Consider the following 20,682-nt stretch of genomic DNA (forward strand, 5'->3'; position numbering starts at 1 on the left):
CCAGGCTCTTGAAAGTCCCAGAGGATGGGTAGGGGATGAGGGAGAAGCAAAGTGAGCTGAGGAAATTTAAATTTGGCTGTGAATCTTAAACCAATGCTTTAGCCTTTCTAGAAGCACCAGTTGCTATGGTGATGGAAGCGGTGCCAATTGCAAGAGTTGTTTTTGTGGTTAGAGTGCCTGTCTTAGACAAAGGCAGGGAGGCCAACCCAGCAGCTTCAGTCTTCACTCCCTTCTAAGGATTGAACGTTGTCAAGCCCTAGCTCAGGAGGAGGGGTGACAGCCTTTCAGAATGGCCATCTTGCCCTAGCAGTTATTCTAGGGGTCTAGGGTCCCAGAAGGGAGTGGTCACCAGGCATTCCAAGAGAGAACCCACAAGTAGGCTTACCAACAGAGAAAGGGCTAGTCAGTGATGGCAGATTTTGGAGCTGAAAATTTCTTTCTCGAGGCAAACTCACAATACAGTGTTCTTTATGGAGCCTTCTGCCACCCAGAGTCTCTGGTCACCTGCCCTTAGGGGTCTGCTCCTTCAGGCCACATTTTGACTTAGGCCTCAAATATCAGATCCCCTGAAACATTTCCTAAGTGACGGAATGGAGGCCTTTTCTGTAGCCGAGGTGCTTGTGTAGCTCGTTAACTTTCAAAGTGTTTTACAAATATTTATTCACCTTAGGTCATTTGCAAACCTAACCCCTGTCATCCCACCCCAAGGTTGTCCCCTCCAGCCTAGTTGCCCAAAATGAAGTCAGAAGCCTTGGACTAAGAATTCCACGTTGGCTGATTTTGAAAAGCTTGCCTGAACGGTTTATTTCTCTAGTCTGTTCTTCTTAGAGTTCCAGAATGTGTCAGGACTTCCCAGTCCAGACATGCAAAGCCCTTTGCCCTCCCTGCCAGAGGTGAGAGTATTTTATTTATGAATTCATTTTAAATTACTTTCAAAATCACTTTTAATCAAATTAAGACGCTCCCTCTGGGATTCTGTCAAAGCATCAGAGTAAGAGGGCATTGGCTTGGAGCAAGGTATTTTAGGACAGGTAACCAGTTCCCGTTGACTTGCTTTCCTGGCTGACATGGACAGGTAGAGAAAGCCTATGTCATTTTGCTCTCTGAGATCCCCGAAGTGGATTTATTTCCTTGTAAGGAGGAAGGTCCCTGGGAATTGGAGGCCTGGATCCCTCCCAGGGGTGAACTCTGCGTGCCGAATGTTGGTGATATTTCTCCCAAGACTCACCCAGATGATTGCTGGGCTCCTACCCCTCCCCATCTTCCCAGCAACCCACCACCCTGAATTGATTGGGTTTACTGGCCTCAAAGTGGCCAAACCTGAATTTGCCTCAGCTCCTGGTCAGAACTTCTGACTAATGAAGGCTGACCCCTGGTGAATTTTCAGAAGCCATGACTTGCCTGCACCGAGCCTATTCTGCTGATAAGATAGGCTTTTGTGCAGAGCAGGCAAGAGGGTAGCAGCTTCAATAAGGTCCATATCAAGGTGATACTAATCCTTCGGCTGGCTAATGTTTGCCAAATAAATAGCCTCATTAGGAAGGGCTATAAAAGCCCGATAAGATTCTTCTAATTATCCCCCAAAGCACAAATACTTGGGGTTTCAGTTTAGCATAATAGGAGACGTGGAGAAAAGAGGGAACAATGTGTGTAAGTGAATATTTTCAACACCGGCCTCACCGCCGCTAACAGCGGCACATCTAGCATTTCATATTTTGCTTTGCCAGAGCAGCAAATTGCTGAACAGAAGGGAAAAAAAGACAATTACATATTTTAGGTTACTATTTCACCTTTGCAAATCAATATACAAGCCATTAAAAGTACATTTTTCCATGAATGATAAGTGTAATTACCTCTTCTTGCCATAAAAACTTGTCCTTATTAAATGTAAATATTTAAAAATGATTGAAATATACTTGAAGGGCGCTTTATAGCTTGATTTTATATGCTGACATCTGGGTTGCCTTTCCTAAAACACTCTATTTCTTGGAGAGTTATTAAATTAGTATTTTGAAAGGACTAACACTAGACTTGTTCCTTGTTTCCATTTTAATTTCGTACATATTTAGATTTACTAGGAATTCGGAGAGGGTTTATGTTTAGCTAATGCATCATTATGTTTGCGGGGCTTGCACACACGTAGAAGCCATGATATTGTTTGCAGAGGGAATCTTTCAAGAATTGGTAACTGCATCTCCACATTTATTTTGTACCCTTGCAAAGTATAAGAATCGAGATTCCAAGATTTCTGGCTGTAAATGTTTAATTTTCCAATTCTTCTTTTGAGCAAGGAAGATTGTTTTAAATATTTACTTAGCTTTTAATTGCACATCATTTCAGATAGCGAATGCCGATCAGTTTTATTGTAGCTCTGTCGGAGGTTATTTAACTCTTAGAAAGATGTACACTGTGATACTTTTTTCAGCTTCACTCTTTGGAAGAGATTTTTTTTTTCTTTAAACATTCTTATTTTTAGTTGCTGCACTCTACCTCTATTTTTGGTAAGGTAAGACTGTTCAATTCAATACTTTGAGAGAATTTCAGACAATGATAGAAAATCTAATATTTGAAAATATAAGCTTCACTAACATACCTAATTCCAGATGGCAAAAAGACCTTGCCCAAAAATGTGAAAGAATTCAATATGAGTGGCTCAAATATTTTTTCATGATAAACAAATATTTCTGGGATGGATGTATTTCTGAGCTCTGCATAGGAAAGCAGCCATCCATGCAAGCCGCGCTGGGCTACCCTTCAAACCCTCTTTACTCTTTTCCTTTCACTATGTTAAATCCTTGAGATGTGTAAAGATGTTATGATAGGCAGTGGGTCAAGTAATCTGCACATGTAGCTTTTTATAAATTTTTCTTTGCAGAGGAAAATTTTTCTTCAAATAACCCCCCCCCCAAATAAATGGTTCGTAAAAACAAAAGTCTGTTTGTTTTGAAATTGCACACAAGAAACCATGTTATAACAGTATCTTTGAGTTCCGCCTGAGAAAAGAAATTTACCTATAGTCAGCAATTTCCTTCATGATAAGCCTTTAAAAAATAAAGTTGTCTCTTGGGAGAAAATAAACATAGCGAAGTGGAGATATTTATAACGAGGTGCCTTTACTCACTTGTCCAGTGGAACTGTTTAACTGTTTTATCTCTCCTCTCTTTCTTTCTTTATAATTATGTTCATGCAAATTCCTGAAACTTAAGCATTTTAGAAATGTGTTATCTTAAATTACACAGATACTTCTTGAATGTGCAAATGTGCCATTTTTTCCCCCACTTGAAGTAGAAACTGTAAACAAGTCTTGAAATTTTTTTTTGCCCAAACTCGTGGCAAAATGTCTGGGGTTTGGGGCTATTTTCACAGTGCCACTGAAGGTGAGCAAACGAATGGGAACATGCGCCGATCACCAGTCAGTGACTTGGGAATTTTTCAGGAGGCATATTTTCTTACGTTAATGCTTTTGTAGATTCCATCGATGTTCAGACATCAAAGGGCATGCAATTAATAATGGGCATCTGGAGGGCCGATCACATGTTTCCGATGTTAAAGTAGTGAACGACAGGAAAATCGGCCATGGTCAGGTATTAGCTGTAATCATTTTTAACCAACAACGAAGGCTTCTCTTTTGTGCCTCTGCTCTCAGAAACGCAAGCCTTCCCATACAAAAGGGTCCCATAGATGCTTTTCTGCTAGTGAATGAGTGAGTGATAAATGATTTGTAGACCTACGTCTCAGTGTTGATTCAAACAACCTTAATTTCTCCAATAAACTCAAACCCAATTTTGTGTGAAACCCCACATGGACACAAGGCAACAGACAGTTGTATTATTTGAATCTTTAGTTAATTCTTACAGGTTTGCTTCTTTGTCTGTATTTTTTTTAAAAAAATAAACGAATATTTTCTAGTACTAGAATAAGATTGCTTCAACCAAAGGTGACCTTATGAGTTATTTATTTCCTGTCTTTTATAGTAGCCTGTTTATCTTTTCCAAAGTGATGTATGTTACCCAATTCCAAGTAATATAAGATATGCAGGTAAGACTGTGTTAAAGCTCAACAAAAATGTTCTAGAGAAATACAGTGCTTTGGGCTCTAAACACTCCAGCAGGTATAGAAACCTGCAACTCTTTAACAATAATTCTCATTTGAGTAGGTCACAGATAATAAAGGAACACTTGTTTCTGGGAAATTAAAAAAATGACATGAGGGGAAAATATTTATTTGCTTTCTACATTGGTCAAATGACTAGTGGATATTAAAAACCTGTAAAATAGACAGATGCAACCAATTCTCTTTCATTAACAAATATTGCAATTTCACAATAAAGTAAATGCATTAAAAAATGTCTACACTTTTGAGAAGCTGAAATGGTCAGAACTTGAGCTTGCTTTAAATGTTTAAAGACTGATATTCTAATCAGTTGGGGGAAAATTATTATTATAAGTCTTTAAAGAACTAACTTGAATTTTAAAGCCTCCTTTGGCTGTTCAGGTAGCAAAAACTCTGATCAACTCTGTGTACATTTCTGTACATTTGCCTCCTGACTCAATCTGCCCGGTCACCAGCTTTGTTTTCTTTCTAAGTATAAGCCGTATGTATCGGCAGCACATTTTAAAGTTAATTTGAAGCAGGGTCTATATTGCCGTCAGCAAATATGTTATAAGCTTATTATTTAATAGTGATTCCGGGGTAAGGCCATCATCTCCTTCCTAAATCCAAATATAAAAGTTGAAATCGTATTTGTTAAAACTGTCATGTTGAATTTGTGGCCCAGATTGTTTTCCCGAGGCCTGCTGGGCCAGAGCTCGAATGCCGCTCCCAGCTGCAGACACCCCAGCCCAGGAAAGCTGCTCGCGGCTGAGTCGCTGAGCCGCTCAAACCGCCTGCTTCCCCCAAACAGAGCCACGGCCCAGCCGGCTCGCTCAGGCTTTTCCACATTGTAAAATCATTTGATTTATTTGTTTGGTTTGGTTTGGTTTTTAGAAGCGCTGCAGAAATTATTTTCTACTGGCAGAGAGGGCACTTGGTGTTACACTACATTAGTTTCACATCGTTAGTTTAGGGTTCTCAAACTTAAAATGGTAAAGTATATGGGAGGCTTCTAGAGACCTCAGTTCTGACCAGAGCAGAACAAATTAAACCTGATGGATTCCTTTCGCTGTCTGTGTAGTGTGGGGCAATGCAGAACAAAGTGCTGTGGCGTTGCGGAAGGGGTTCCCTCTGGCAGTTTTGGAATTTGGTGGTAGGAAATGTTAGTTATTTATAAAAAGGAAAAATTCCTCTGTTACCATTCTGGTTTTCACAAAAACCGTAATTTTATCATCACTGCTTGTAGCAAGAAGCCAACAAGGGGTGCCGATGACGGCCACGACCCCGTATCTCTGGGCTGTCTCTCTCACCTCCATCGGCCACTGCCTGCTTGCTCTTTAGGAGCAAAGGACATGATTTAGAAGTAATTCAAAACCCCGCCGCGGGACCCAGGACAGCCCAGATGGTCTGGCCCTGGCCTGGGGTCTGCGGGGGTGGGGGTGCCAGCCCCGGGGGTGGAGTCGAGGTCGGCTCCCGGCCAGGTCCCGCGACGGGTCTGCACGCAGCCAGGGAGGCCCGAGGGGGCAGCTGCGGGGCTGGCGGCCAGGAGCTGCTTCGCGACTTGCGGCGCAAAGTAGAGGTCCCGCTAGCTCGCTCCCGCACGCCGTTCTGCGCCTTCTCTTCCTGGCCCCGGCGGGCTCTGTCTTCCCCCGTGGGTCGCGGCGAGAGGGAGACCTCGGCCTCTGCCGCTGCAGCCTGAGACCCAGCCGCGGGCCTCAGGTGCGCGCTCCCCGAAGCTCTCCTGCCACCTGTTGGCCGCCGGTGGTGCTGACGCTACGGGGAGAAGCCGCGCTTCAGCGGCTTGCCTGGAATTCATGACTTGTGCGCTCCACGTCCTGGGCTGGCCGACCTGCTGAGGGTATCTCTGAGAGCAGGAGCCAGGCCGTCCCGGGCTCTCCTGAGACAGTGCGGTGGGAGAGCCTTAGCGGGAGCCGGGCTGCACCATGGCTTCCTCTGGACAGTTCTGCTGGCGTGCCCTGCTTGGCGGGGTACAGTGGGGCAAGCGGGGTATAAACCCGCTTGTTCAGCTTGGGAGCAGGCTCTACTTCCCAAGAGCAGCACAGGGGCTTCCGCCGGAAGTCAGGAAGAAGGTTTGAGGAGCTTCAGATCCAAGGACAGTGCCATGCCTTTTCATTGGAAGTCATGGACCACCCTCAAATATCATGGATTAGCCATTCTGTTCCCAGGGGCTGGGTTCCTAGGTATCCACCACAAACAGGCTTGGATCTACCCACACAAACAACCCGATCAGGAAGTCTCCAGCAAAGTGGGGCTCTTGGTGGCTGTTTTGGGTTTGGGGTAGAAGGTAGTATAGCAGCTATATTTCTAAACCATGGGGGCAAAACTAGATATCTATGTCCTGAGGGGACTGAGTTTTGTGAATGGATTTGGCCTGTGAGGATGTCACATGGGGCTCAGTAGCACTGAGGGGAGAGGCTGTGTGTGGTGATACTCTCATTCCTGTCTTGGGGAAGGGGGCCTGGAGCCATGACTTTCCCCTAGGCCTTTTCAGAAGGGGCTGGGAATCACAGTTGATGTTTGTCAATGGAGGAGCCTTGGCCCCATTTCAGACGCAATGTTTTCTCGTTCTGTGGTGGTTTTATACACAAAGGCTGTGTCCTGCTTGGCCACACCTGCCTGCAGCATGTGCAAGCGTGATACTTGGCGTCTGGGTGCAGCAGGGCATCCGTGCTCCATGCTGCGCGTCCAGCATGGCTGGACTGCCCTTGCACCCTCGTTTTACCAGCACAGGTCAAGCAGTTCCCATGGGGCCTTCAGCTGGTAGCAGCAGGACCCACGGGTATCTAACCCAGACACCTTCTCTCTCCCCTATAGAGGGAGTTGGCTGTCAAAGCCCAAGGATGTCTGTTTTTAGGTGATTGTCTCCTGGCTTATCTGAGGCCAAAATGTTCTTACCTCCTGGTCTCTGAGATCATAGAAAGAGACTCTGGTATTTGGCCAAATGGCTGCTCAGAACCTAGTCCTGAAAAGTTATTTTCTTAGTCAAGGGGCTCATGTAAGCCCTGGACTAGGGGTGATTTAGTTGTGTTTTTTCAGCTCACCTCGTAATTTAATGTAGAAAAAATTCTTTGGCATGTTTTCTCCTGGGTGCCGACTGCCTTTGGAGCCGTTCTGTACGGAGAAATGCCCCGTAGTCAGAAATCTTCTTGTTATGCCAGGTCTGCGCATTCAGGGACTGCGAGTGGCTCACTGAAATCTCTGAGGCTGGCCAGCCAAGGAGGGAGAGGAATCCTACCTACCCTGGACTTACATTTTTATGGAGAAGAAGGAATGTTAGGAAAGTCAGTAAACTTTTAGTCCCTCCTGGCCCCATGAACATGAATAGAAGAAGAAGAAAAACCCTAGCCGACTGGTTATTTACCCCGAGCACAAAAGCAGCCCCCCTCCCATCATCTCCCTTTTATTTCCAGCCACTCTGACAGAAATGCATTACTGGCTGAATACACCTTCCCACAATGCCATCCATCACACAGGTATTGGGGGACCAAAGGTAAGATGAACTTTAAACACACCTGGCACAGCTGGCTCCCACCTTTGTGCTTGGAGTGGCTGCCAGCCAGCTGGCTGCCCTGTCCCCCTTCTCAGGCTCTCCAGAGGAATCCCAGCAGACTGACTTCTTTTTGTGGCCACATATTATTCTAAAATCAGGCTATGCGACTGCCTTAGGAGAGTCTGGGCAACCTCTCTTGTAAGTAGCCCTCTCAGCCCCGTAGGGCTCCAAAGAGCTTAAAGCTGCTCAGTCATGAGAATTTTCCATGGGAGGAAAGACTCTCTGGGGTCCTCCACTCTCTCACCTTCAGAAGCAAATAGAACAGGTCTTCCAAGGCCCCCGAGTGATTCCGCCCGGCATGTTGCTGATGCAGTCCCTCTAGTCCTTGTGGATTCTTTGGAAGAGAAGGTGGGTGATTGAGCCGTGGACTGCTTCTCCAGTTTTATGCATCTGGAACTGAGAGACTTTCACAGAATTGTAGCAAATAAAAAGAGAAAGTACTTTATTGGCAGTTATTCTTTACATCACTAAACTCCTGTCTCTCAACCCAGGCAGCTTTAAGATGCAGCTCAGCTCTCGACCTTGCCTATGACTGGGTAGGAAATTACCCTGTCTGGAGGTAGAATGACTCCTGAGTCATTCTCAGTCTTCCTCCCCAGCTGCTGCGAGTTCATTTGTTTTAACTTTCCCTCTCCCAAGATAACATATTCCAGGGGCCAGTGAAAAGAAAATGTAGTGTTGGAAGGTCTTTTAAGTGGGAACATTCTTGGTTGTGAGGCTGAGCTGTTCAGGAAGACCTTGATGCTTTCCTGGTTCACAAAGCCGGGAGGTGATGAGGCTATAGTGGCACTTTGGATATGGGGGTGATAAGACTGTTTTTTGTAAAACACTGGAATTCTCTGTGATTATCAGTTGGGGAATTCATCATGGTATTTATCTGGAGAGGAAAGAAGGCAAAATGGACTTCACAACAGTCAAGTGGGTCACTCGTTGTCAAGCAATCACTTAGCATGTGCTCTGACCATTGAGTGTCATTGCTATTAGCCACTTAATCCCCACAAGAGGCCATGCTCTAGGTCACCCTCATTTTAGAGATAAAGTTCAGCCCTGCTTTTCTTCTCTGCCTGATCTCAGCATAGACAGCTGAGCATTGCTTTGACTCCAGCAAGCAGAACACCACTCTCAGAGCCCTTGTTATTAGCTTGAATTGAAATTGCATCTTGACCTCAAATGAGATTCAAGAGCATAGGAACAAATACTTTTAGAAGAACTAAAGGAGACGATAAAACTGTCATTGCATATGTCAGGCCTTTCTCCCTGGATTTCCATGTCCCTGTTTCTCTCTCCCTCTCCTCTGGATGTCCTACTGGAATCTTGTAGCATTCACCTGGCTATGTGGGAGAACATTGTGAAATTCCAGAATTGCCGCAGCAACTTGAAGGCTTTGAAAATGTGGGCTCCTTACTTGGTCTGTCCTGTCTTCTGCCATTGCAATCTGATGGAGCTGTGGGCGTCCTGATGCCAGATATAATCCAACCAAATAAATCTCTAAGAACATAAAATAAAAGCTATCTCACAGTTTCCTTTTGTTTCCTGCACAAAAGCTATTCTCAGTATATGAATGGTGTCAGATGCAATAATCCAGAATAAATCTCCAAGAAGAAAAAAATGCATTTCAAAGTGAATGATCACTCATTTCCCATCCCCCCCACCATTTTTATATTGGGTGAGTCACTGGGGTGGCTGCTGACAGCTCCTGTGGGCCGGCCAGGATTGGGAGGACGATTACAGGGGCTTGCTAAGGCCTGGGGTTGCTGCCAGATCTACACAGGTCATTGAGCTCCAGCTGGGGAGTTTTGGGTTTTGGCCCTCTGGGCCATGTCCATCCTGGCAGAGGGTCAGAAGAAGACCACACCCCTTGATTCTAGGCTTCCATAATGGCCTTGTCTTCTCCAGGGGATCCTACAGGTATGTTCTTGCCAAGTATATCCACTGTAGAAGGCTGGAACCACTTAAGTCATATATGCTCTTTGGGCAGATTAAACTTGATGATTCTGGGGCTGCCCTCTTCAGGGCCCAGCTGGTTGCCCTTCTTGGAATGCCTGCATATTCACTGGGGAAGGGCAGTGTGACATAGCTGTGGGGGAAGAATATGCTGGGGCATTTGCCAAGTCTAGATTTCAAAAGGCCCTTTCAGAATTGGAAGACTTTTGCCTTGAATGGTTAGTCTTAACTCTATTATTTACCCCAGTCTACTGTCTACATTCCAAATTTTTCCTTTCAGCATAAGATCTGGGCAATGATCACATATTGTTTCTTTTTTTTTTTTCTTTCAACTTTTAGATTCAGAGGGTACATGTATAGGTTTGTTACTTGGGCATATTGCGTGATGCTGAGGTTTGGAGAACGAATGATCCCATCACCCAGCATAGTACCACATAGTTAGTTTTTGTTTTGTTTTGTTTGAGACAGAGTCTTGCTCTGCTGCCCAGGCTGGAGTGCAGTGGTGCGATCTTGGCTCACTGCAACCTCCATCTCCCAGGTTCAAGCGATTCTCCTGCCTCAGCCTCCTGAGTAGCTGGGATTACAGGCATGTGCCACCATGCCTGGCTAATTTTGGTATTTTTAGAAGAGATGGGGTTTCACCATGTTGGTCAGGCTGGTCTCGAATTCCTGACCTTGTGATCCGCCTGCCTCGGCCTCCCAAAGTGCTGGGATTACAGGCATGAGCCACCGCGCCTGGCCTTTAGTTTTTTAATCCTTGCCTCCTGCCCCATCAGTGCCCAGTGTCTATTGTTGCCATCTTTATGTCCATGAATACCCAATGTTTAGCTCCCTCTTATAAGTGAGAACATGTGGTATTTGGTTTTCTGTCGCTGTGTAAATTTGCTTAAGAGAATGGCCTCCAGCTGCATTCATGTTGCTGCAAAGGACGTGATTTCATTCTTTTTTATGACTGCGTAGTATTTCATGGTGTATATGTACCATGTTTTCTTTAGTCTACCATTGATGGGTATGTAGGTTGATTCCATGTCTTTGATATTGTGAATAGTGCTGTGATGAACCTATGAGTGCATGTGTCTTTTTAGTAGAACAATTTGTTTTCTTTTGGATATACACCCAGTAACGGGATTGCTGGATGGAATGGTAGCTCTGTTTTAAGTTCTTTGAGAAATCACCAAACTACTTTCCACAGTGGCTGAAGTAATTGACATTCTGATCAACAGTGTGTAAGTGTTCCCCTTTCTCTGCAGCAGTGCCAACATCTGTTGTTTTTTGACTTTTTAGTAATAGCCATTCTCACTGGTGTGAGATGGTACCTCATTGTGGTTTTGATTTGCATTTCTCTGATAATGATGTGGAGCATTTTTTCATGTTCGTTGGTCACCTGTATGTCTTCTTTTGAGAAATACCTGTTCACGTCTTTTGCCCATTTTAAAAAATGAGATTGTCTGTTTTTTGCTTGTTCAATGTTTCAGTTCCTTGTAGATCTTAGTTCCTTGTAGATCTGTTGTCAGATACATAGTTTTTGAATATTTTCTCCCATTTTGTAGGTTGTCTGTTTACTCTGTTGATCGTTTCTTTTGCTGTGAAGAAGCTCTTTAGTTTAATTAGGTCCCACTAGTTTGATTTTTGTTTTCGTTGCAATTACTTTTGGGAACTTGGCCAAAAATTATTTGCCAAGGCCAATGGGTAGGGCCTTGCCAAAAACCTATGGTATTTTGTAGGTTTTCTTCTAGGATTTTTATATCTGAGGTCTTACATTTAAATATTTAATCCATCTTGAGTTAATTTTTGTATACATTGAAAGATAGGGATCCAGTTTTATTCTTCTGTATATGGCTAGCCAGCTATACCAGCATCCTTCATTGAATAGGGAGTCCTTTCCACATTGCTTATTTTTGTCAACTTTGTTGAAGATTAGATAGCTATATGTCTGTGGCTTTAATTTTGAGTTTTCTGTTCTGTTCTGTTTGCTATGTGTTTGTTTTTATACCAAACCATGCTGTTTTGGTTACTGTAGCCTTTCAGTGTAGTTTGAAGTTGGGTAATGTGATGCCTCTGGCTTCGTTCTTTTTGCTTAGGATTGCTTTGGCTATTCACAATCTTTTGGTTCCATATGAATTTTAGAATAGTTTTATTCCAATTCTGTGAATAATGTTGGTAGTTCGATAGTAATCACATTGAATCTATAGATTGCTTTGGGCAGTATGGTCATTTTAACAATATCGATTCTTCCAATCTGAGCGTGGAATGTTTTTCCATTTGTGTCATCTATGATTTCATTTAGCAGTGTTTTGTAGTTTTCCTTGTAGAGATCTTTCACCTCCTTGGTTAGATGTATTCTTAGGTATTTTTATTTTTTGATGGCTACTGCAAATGGGATTGTGTTCTTGATTTGTTTCTCAGCTTGAATATTATTGATATATAGAAATGCTACTGATGTTTGTACATTGATTTTGTATCCTGAAACTTTACTGAAGTTATCAATTCCGGGAGCCTTTTGGTGGAGTCTTTAGGGTTTTCTAGGTATAGAATCGTTGTGAAGAGTTAGTTTGACTTCTTTTCCTATTTGGATGCCTTTTATTTCTTTCTCTTGCCTGATTACTCTTGCCGGCACTTCCAGTACTATGTGGAATAGGGGTGGTGAGAGTAGGCATCCTTGTCTTGTTCCAGTCCTCAAGGGGAATGCTTCCGGTTTTTGCCCATTCCGCATGATTTTGGCTGTGGATTGGTCATAAATGGCTGTTACTGTTTTGAGGTATGTTCCTTCAATGCCTAGTTTCTTGAGGGTTTTTATCATGAAGGAATGTGGATTTTATGGAAAGCTTTTTCCATGTCTGTTAAGATGATCATATGGTTTTTGTTTTTAATTCTGTTTATGTGGTGAATCACATTGACTAATTTGCATATGTTGAACCAACCTTGCATCTCAGGAGTGAAGCCTATTTGATCATGGTGAATTAACTTTTTGATGTGCTGCGGAATTTGGTTTGCTAGTACTTTGTTGAGAACATATTGCGTTTATGGTCACACATTGTCAGGTCTCTTTAACCTTTCATCTGGAGTGGTTATTCAGCCTATGTCTTTTATGACATTGATGTTTTCTTGAAGACCAGGTCAGGATGTAGAATATTCCAATTCAGTTTAGGTTTGTCAGATGACTGTCTGCTTCTCATTGGTGATGTTAACTTTGATTTCCTGGCCAAAATCTTGTCTGGTTCCTGCACTGTATAGTTACCATTTTCCCTTATAACTAATAATCGATCTGTGGGAAGACACTTTGAAGTGCAAATATTCTGCTCCTTCTCAAAATCTACACCCCACCCCTCCTGCTGAATTTAGTGTCTGTTGATGAGTCCTGCCTCCGCCAGTCTTTACTGCATGGTCAGAACGTGGTGATTTTCCAGTGCTGTTACTTTCTGCATATTTCCCGCTTAGCATTCTTCTCTGATTTTGAGCTTTCCCGCTTTCCCTCTCTCCTTTCTTCTTTTCTCCTCCTCTTCTGCTGCTGCTACTGCTTTATCACTATAGCCTCATTGATTCCTGTTTTATTTAGTGGGCTCAAATATATTATTGTCATTATTTGTTTTGTGCTCAAATTGTCCTAGGTTTAGCCAGTGAGATCTCCTTCAGGCTTGTCTCCTGTCTGCTTTTCATGTGCCACCATCATTACTTTCAATACTTCTCTATTTTCTGGCATAAACAAGATGTTCCAGGCTTACCTTTTACCTTCCCTGACCTAGTCCTGGCATCAGCTGTTTTGCTAAGGAACTCTGGTTCCTTTAAGTGGGGAATGGTATTTAAAAACCAAGATCTAGGCACTGACTATGCCTAACACTACTGGAGTGTCATTGTCTCCAGGCTCCTTCAAATCTAGGATAGATATGTACACACATACACATATATCCCCTATCCATCCCAGCTGTGAAATATACAAGTCTGTATGCATACACATACACATTCAGAGTTACACATACATATTTGAAAATGTATGTGTGTCTGTGTCTCTTTGTGTATATATATATATATATATATATATATATATATATATATATGCGTCATGAGTGTCCCTACTCCCATATTTGGATCTCCCCTATGTTTAGAACTCTGACTTCCAGCATTATTTCACATTTACTCAGTCTCAATCCTATACTATATATAGAAGATTGTTTCAAAATTGGTACACCCATACTGCTGTGAGAAACAAGTCTAAGTGAAAGAGTTCACAATTAGTTTGCAGTTCTTTTTCTTCTATGCTGAGGACATATAGTCAATATACTTTGTTCAACAATTACTAGGATTAGTGCTTTCCCGCATCAGTGTGGTTCTGAATTTGGGTTCATCAGCGGTTTTCTTAGGATTTATTTGCAATACAGTTTGGCTCGTTTGCTTTCAATTTGGTTTTTGTTCCCCTCATCCTTGTTTTTTGATTCTGTAGTTTATGAATATGCTTCCAAAATTAAATGTTATACAAAAAAAAAGAGAAAAGTGTCACTTCTGTATCCCTTTCACTCTGTCTCCTCTGCCATTCCCCAGAAAGTAATCAATTTTATATTTTTCTGATTTTTCCTTCCTATGATTTTTTTGGCAAAAATAAACAAATGCATGTATGTTTCCTAGTTTCCTCTTCTTTCTTACACAGTGCTAGTATATATTATGTATTCTTTTGAGCCTTGCTTTTTCCACCTGACAATATATTCTAGAAATCACTCCATATCAGTTCATAGAGATTGTTCCATCCTTCTTTACAGCAGGAAATTACTCCACTGTATATATGTAACATAGTTTTTTTTTTCAACCAATTTCCTGTGTTTGAGAATTTAGGTAGTTTTCAATATTATGATGCAATGAATAAACTTGTATGTATGTATATTCTTGTGGGAGGTGTATCTTTAGGGTAATTTTTTAGAAAAGTAAGATTGCTGGATCAACTAAGTGAATATGTAGTGTTGTTAGTATTGCTGAATTCCTCTTCCTAGGGGTTATGTAATATGCATTCCCACCCATGATGTATGAGCATACCTATTTCCTTCCTGCTTTGCCAACAGAATGTATTGTTGGGATTTTGAATTTTTGCCAATCTGATGGATGGGACATAGTATCATAGGGAAGTCTTAATTTACACTTCTCTGTGTGTAAAGTTGAACATTTTTGTTTCATAGGTTTCAGAGGCATTTTAATGTCTTCTTGGTGAATTGTCTATTTATATCGTTGATTGTCTTTCTATAGGATTTTTTGAGGTCTTTTTTTTTTTTAAAGGTGTATTGGCTCCTTACCAGTGATACATGTAATATTCTTCAAGTTGCAAATATTTTCTCCAAGTTTGATGTTTGTCTTTTGATTTTGCTTGTGGTGGTTTTTTTTGGCTCTGAAAATTTTTAAGATTATAGTTATCAGTTTTAAAATTTGATTTCATTTGGAGTTTGATTCATAATTAGAAAGCTTTTCTATACCAAGGTTATAGAAGAATTCACTCATGTTTTTCTCTTAGTACTACTGTAGTTTAATTTTCTACACTTAGATCTCTAGTCTATTTGGAATTTATTTTTGCATAGATGTGAGGAATGGATCTAGTTGTATTTTCTCAAATGTCTATCCATACCAACACCACTTATTATAAGATCATCTTTGCTTGAGTGATTTGAGATATCATTGTTCTCATATACTAGATTTCCACATGTAGTTGGGCTTATTTCTGGTCTTTGAATTCGATTCCACTGGTCTGTCTCTTTGTGTGCTATTACCATACCTTTAATTATAGAGGCTTTATAATATTTAAAAATACCTGGTAGGGCTGGTTCCTTCCTTAGAGCTTTGCATTTTCAGTGTTTTCCCGCCTACCAATTCTTGCAAGTTAATTTTTCCATATGAACCTTACTATCAACTTGTCTGGCTACAGAAAAAAGCCATTTAGAATTTTTAAGGCATCATATTAAGTTTAGAAATTAACTGAGTAATTTTATAACTGTTTATAAATTAAATTTACATCATTAATTTAATGATGAGACATCCTGACTATGAACAAGGGGTATCTTTTGCATTTATTCAAGTCAACTTTTATGGTTTTTAGGAGGGTGTTATGGTTTTCTTTGTATAGGTTTTCAACATTTCTTGTTAGATTTATTTCTGAGTATTTTATTATTTTCATTGCTATTATAAATGGAAGTTTCTTTTCTGTTTACATCTTATAATTAGTTATTATTTGTGCCTATAAAGGCCACTGACTTTTAGTGTTTATTTTATGTCCTACTGACTTGCTGAATATTTTACTGTTTGAGTTAGTTCAGTGGCTCTCAGTATATGGTTTGGGTACCCTTGGGGGTTCCTGAGATTTTATTAGTGAATTCACAAGGTCAAAACCATTTTCATGTTACTAAGACTCTCATATTTATGATACTAAGACATAATTTTCCCTTTTAACTTTCATTCTCAAGTGTACAGTGGAGTTTTCTGGAGGCTATGTAGTGTGTGCTATCATAATAGATTGACTACAGAAACATGAAAATCCAGCCGTTTTCTATTAAGCTCAACAATAAAGAAATATTTAAAAATGTAAAATGTTGTCATTCTTCTCACTGAAAGTTTTTGTTTATGGTTATTTTTCAAAAATATGCATTTATATTGTTACTTTAAAATTAATATTTAACATTTTCTCAGTTTTAATTTCTAATCTGTAAATATCAATAGATATAACCCACATAAACAAAAGCTCTTTGAGGTCCTTGATTTTTAAGAGTGTAAAGGAATTTTGAGAATAAATGTTTTGAGAAGTTGTGAGTTTTATCATTTATTCTTTAGGATTTCTTGATAAATTACTGTGTCCTCTGCAATAGAGTTAGTTTTTTGTCTTCTTTTCTAATCCTCAAGCCTCCTTTTGTTTTCTCTTGTCTATGTTAGCTAATACTTCCAGCACAATGTTAATAGCGGAAAAGTGCCTTGCTCTTTCCTTTTGTGGGAATACCTCTAGTGTTTCCATATTAAGTAGGATGCTGAGGTGCTGATTGTATTGTTTTATTTACTGAGTTTCTTTCTCTATTTGATGTATTTTCATTGTTGTCTAAAAATTCTTTTGGCATTTAGAAAGGCTTATGTTTTTGATCTAGTGGTTGCCATCATATTTATACCTTTTATAGTGCCCTTAATTCTCCCCTTTCTTAAACTTTTACTATCTAGTCTGTCAGTTTTACATGATATCCTTTGACTCTCACCTGTTACCTAAACGGCAATCAATGGTCATATTTTGCTTTCTCCTTTGGGTACTATTTTAAGATTACATTCTTTCTACTTTGTCAGAACTTGTCATATTTACAGAATCTTCTGATACCATGACCCCACCCTAGTTTTAATCTTAGCTCTGTAATTAAATGTATTAAATGGTTATCGGTTCTTTTGCAGAAGCTCCCCCAGTTATCACTTGGTTGGATGAAGGATGGATATAAAATCCCTACTCACTGCCAGGAAGTACCTTCCTGGCAGCCAGTACTGTGAACTAAGTTTCAGACTCATGTTCATTATTTTGCATTTAGTGCTATACTTTTTACCTCTCTGGGGTGATTCAGAGTTTCTTGAAAATGCTGTTCCACTCTTACCCAATTCCGTGTGTTGTTCTTAGAAAGCCTGAGGTCAGCCTACATTTTTTATCAGAATAAAATTTGACCTTTTTGCCTGAAAGTCGTGAAGATTTTTTATTTGTCATAAAAATCTAGTAGTTTTACTAGGATATGTTTCAGAGTTGTTCATTCTAGATCATTTCTCCAAGCCACACAGTGGACCTTTTCATTATGTTGATTTAGGATTTATCTTATTTCTGGAAAGTTTTCTTGGGTTATATTTCCAAATATTTCTATTTTATTGTTTTATTTTTCTTCTTCATGGACTCCAATTATACATAAGTTAGCTCATCTTTGCCTGCCTTCCATTTCAACCACTTTCGCTGATTTTTTTTTAACCTCGTTCTCAATTCATTTTCATTTGGCTTTTGTTTCACTACCTTTGTTAATGCTCCCTATTAAATTTTCATTTGAACTTATTCTCTCTTGGGCACATTGTAATTTGTTCTTCATTTCTGAAATAGTTTTGGTCTTTTTCTTAAATTTATTTCCTGAAATTGATCAACTCCCATTGCATTTCTTCCTGATTTTAAAAGGTTCTTTTCTAAGTTTTAAATCTCTGATTCTAGTTTTTTAAAACAATATTCAAATGCTTATTTTATAATATTTAACTCAGTTTAGAATGTTACATGACAGTTTACTTCTGCTTCATGGTTGATTTTCTTTGTGGGGGAGAATTTTAATTAGTTGAAATGTTTTGGTGCATATTTTATCTTTAAAAAAAAATCAGCTCCACTGATTAGCCAAGGAATACTAATAACAATGTGGAGTTAGTACGAGTTTTCCCTTTATTCCTAGGCATTTTGTGGTGAGTGCCTATTTCAAGAGTGCCCTCTTCTGTCAATATAATGAAGTGCAGTTTATTGAATGAATAGAGGGAGTAGGAGGGCTTGTCGTGTTTTCTTTTTTTTTCCCCTGCAGTATGCTTAATTTCTTCTTTTTCTTTACTGCCATATCTCTAAGAGACACCTATTTTCTATTTATTTTCCTCTCTTCCCAAAAGCAGTGCTTCTCTGACATCGTCACTTCTGACCCTACTCACTTTCAAGTACCTTCCTGACAGCCATTACTGTAAACTACGAAGTTCCAGACTTATGTTCATTATTTTGCACTTAGTGCTGTACTGTACCTCTCTGGGGTGATTCTGTTTGTCTTGTTTGTTCTCTCTCCTCCTTTTGTTTCCATGAAATTTCTTAAGACTCCCGTTTCCTGCCTTCTACACCTACAGATTTCCAGTAATGGTAGGTGCTTTGTTAGAATTTGGTACTTCTCTACTGAAATGTAATTTGGAATTCATAGTATTATGTGACTCCTAGTAATGACAAAGACATGAGTCATACATAGATTTTATTTTTGCTTGTTGTTTTTTCCCCTTTGTTGATGTTAATTTTTTTTTAAGATGTTTGAAGTGGTTTGGATTTAGGAAGCCACCATTACCTTTCGGACGTATTGCTCTTTAAACAGTGAAAACATTGGTTTTCAAAGGAATCTTTGTCATTTCAACAAATGCTTTAAAAATTACTTGGATTAATATAGTTGGTGTTGGTAAGACCACCGAATGTGTTGATCATGTTTTCACTTATTTTCAGTGGGAGAAATGCCCCCTGGTGGAAGATTTTAGAAATCTTTTCCTACAGGAGAGGATGCAAACCTCTCTTGGGAGAGAGAAGGGCCTTATGGAAAGAGAATTGTCTCTCTTTTAAAAAATAATTTTAATTTTAATTTTTAATTTTTATTTTAAAATTTTATTTTTTTAGGTTCGAGTGTACATGTGCAGGTTTGTTACATAGGTAAACTCGTGCCGTGGAGGTTTGTTGTACAGATTATTTCATCACCCAGGTACTAAGCCCCAGTAGTACCCAATAGTTATCTTTTCTGCTTCTCTCCCTCCTTCCACCCTCCACCCTCAAGTAGACCCCAGTGTCTGTTGTTTCCGTCTTTGTGTAAAAACACTTGTCCTGTGGAAGTCATTTCAATTTTAATGCTAGCATTTTCTACCATTCCTTAGAGTTCAAGAACTCCTGCTCTCATCTATGAGAAGCTGGTCATTGGCATATTGTTAAGTATTTGGTACTTTTCTTTTAAGCATTAAAAATAGTCAAAGTTTTTACATTTTGTATCTTGGTAGAGATTACTTGTCTGAGCCGCCTTCTCTTCACCTTTACAGTTAAGAAGAGCTTTGGTTCTTACAGGTGGCTGCTAACTAGGGAATCACAAAATCAGGAGATTGTCTTTCCAATGAAGTAACCACATACTGATTCCTTCTTGGAGTGGCTGATTTGGTGTCTGCATTAGGGGTTTCTTAAGGCTTTTATTACTCAATTTCCAATAATTGCCTTTTTTTTTCCCTAAAGGAATCTTCAAAACAACTGAAAGTAGTATAGGCAAAGATTTCTTGAACAAGTTGCTAAAACTATTAATTGTACAAGAAAATAAGCTTATACATTAGACAATATTAAACCTACAAACTTTTCCTTATGAAAAGACAGCATTAGGAAAATGAAGAAACAAGCTACAGCATAGAAGATACTTGCAAAACCTACAACTGATAAGTGACTTGTGTATGTATATAACAACTTTTACAAACTGATAAGACGAAGAGGACAGCCCACTAGAAATATGTGCAAAAGACTTGAAAAGGTACTCCATAAAAGGATATGCAGATGGCCAAAAAATAAGAAAAACTGTTCGGCTTAATTAGTCATTGGGGAAATGCGCATTAAAAGCACAACGAGAGACACAACACATCAACAAGAATGACTAAAGTGAAGCAAAGCAACCCAGAAGATACCCAGGTGTTGGCAAGGATGTTGAACACCAGAAATCTCATACGCTTTGGATAAGTTAAACATATGTCTTCTTATGACCCAGACATTCCATTCTATGTGTACAACAAACAGAAATGCATACATATGAACCTCAAAAGACATATGGTATAATGTCCATAGTAACACCATTTGTAATAGCTCCAAATTGGAAACCACCCAAGTTCCCATCAAGAGTGCCTGGGTAAGTGAATTGTGGTTTAAATTCATGCTATGGAATACTATACCGTAGTGGAACTAAACAGTCCACAATTATATGTAACAATATGGAATGAATCTCACAAGTGTAAAGTTGTCCTTCAATAAAAAGTAGAAACAAAACAAGGAAACCAAGGGACAAAACTAGCTGGGTGAAAACTAGAAGCTGATGCTCAGATGGGAGGTATTCCTGTGGCTTTGTGTTTGTAACAAGATCCTCCACATTCAAGACAGGTTGGCAAGGACTTCCAGTCTTAGTTGGGCCCCCAGCCCACTGAAGGGGCCAACAGGGCCACCTGGCCAGCCTCTGAGCCGTGGTTCTGGGGCAAACAGGAGGGGGAAAGCCTTGGCCTGGATAAAATCTAAAAACAAAGACAGGGTCTCTTCACCATCAGAAGTTCTAGTTTTGAGAATTTCTTTGTTTTTAATTAAATTTTAATTA

General features: G+C 40.1%; 1 long non-coding RNA gene across 1 annotated transcript in view; it reads left to right on the forward strand.

The window, feature by feature from the left end:
• LOC129533450 (uncharacterized) overlaps positions 1 to 20,682 on the forward strand; it is a 101,598-nt gene that overhangs the window by 11,686 nt on the left and 69,230 nt on the right. The window lies entirely within an intron of this gene.

This window comes from Gorilla gorilla, chromosome 4 (genome assembly GCF_029281585.2).
Source record: "Gorilla gorilla gorilla isolate KB3781 chromosome 4, NHGRI_mGorGor1-v2.1_pri, whole genome shotgun sequence".
Classification (NCBI taxonomy): Eukaryota; Metazoa; Chordata; class Mammalia; order Primates; family Hominidae; genus Gorilla; species Gorilla gorilla.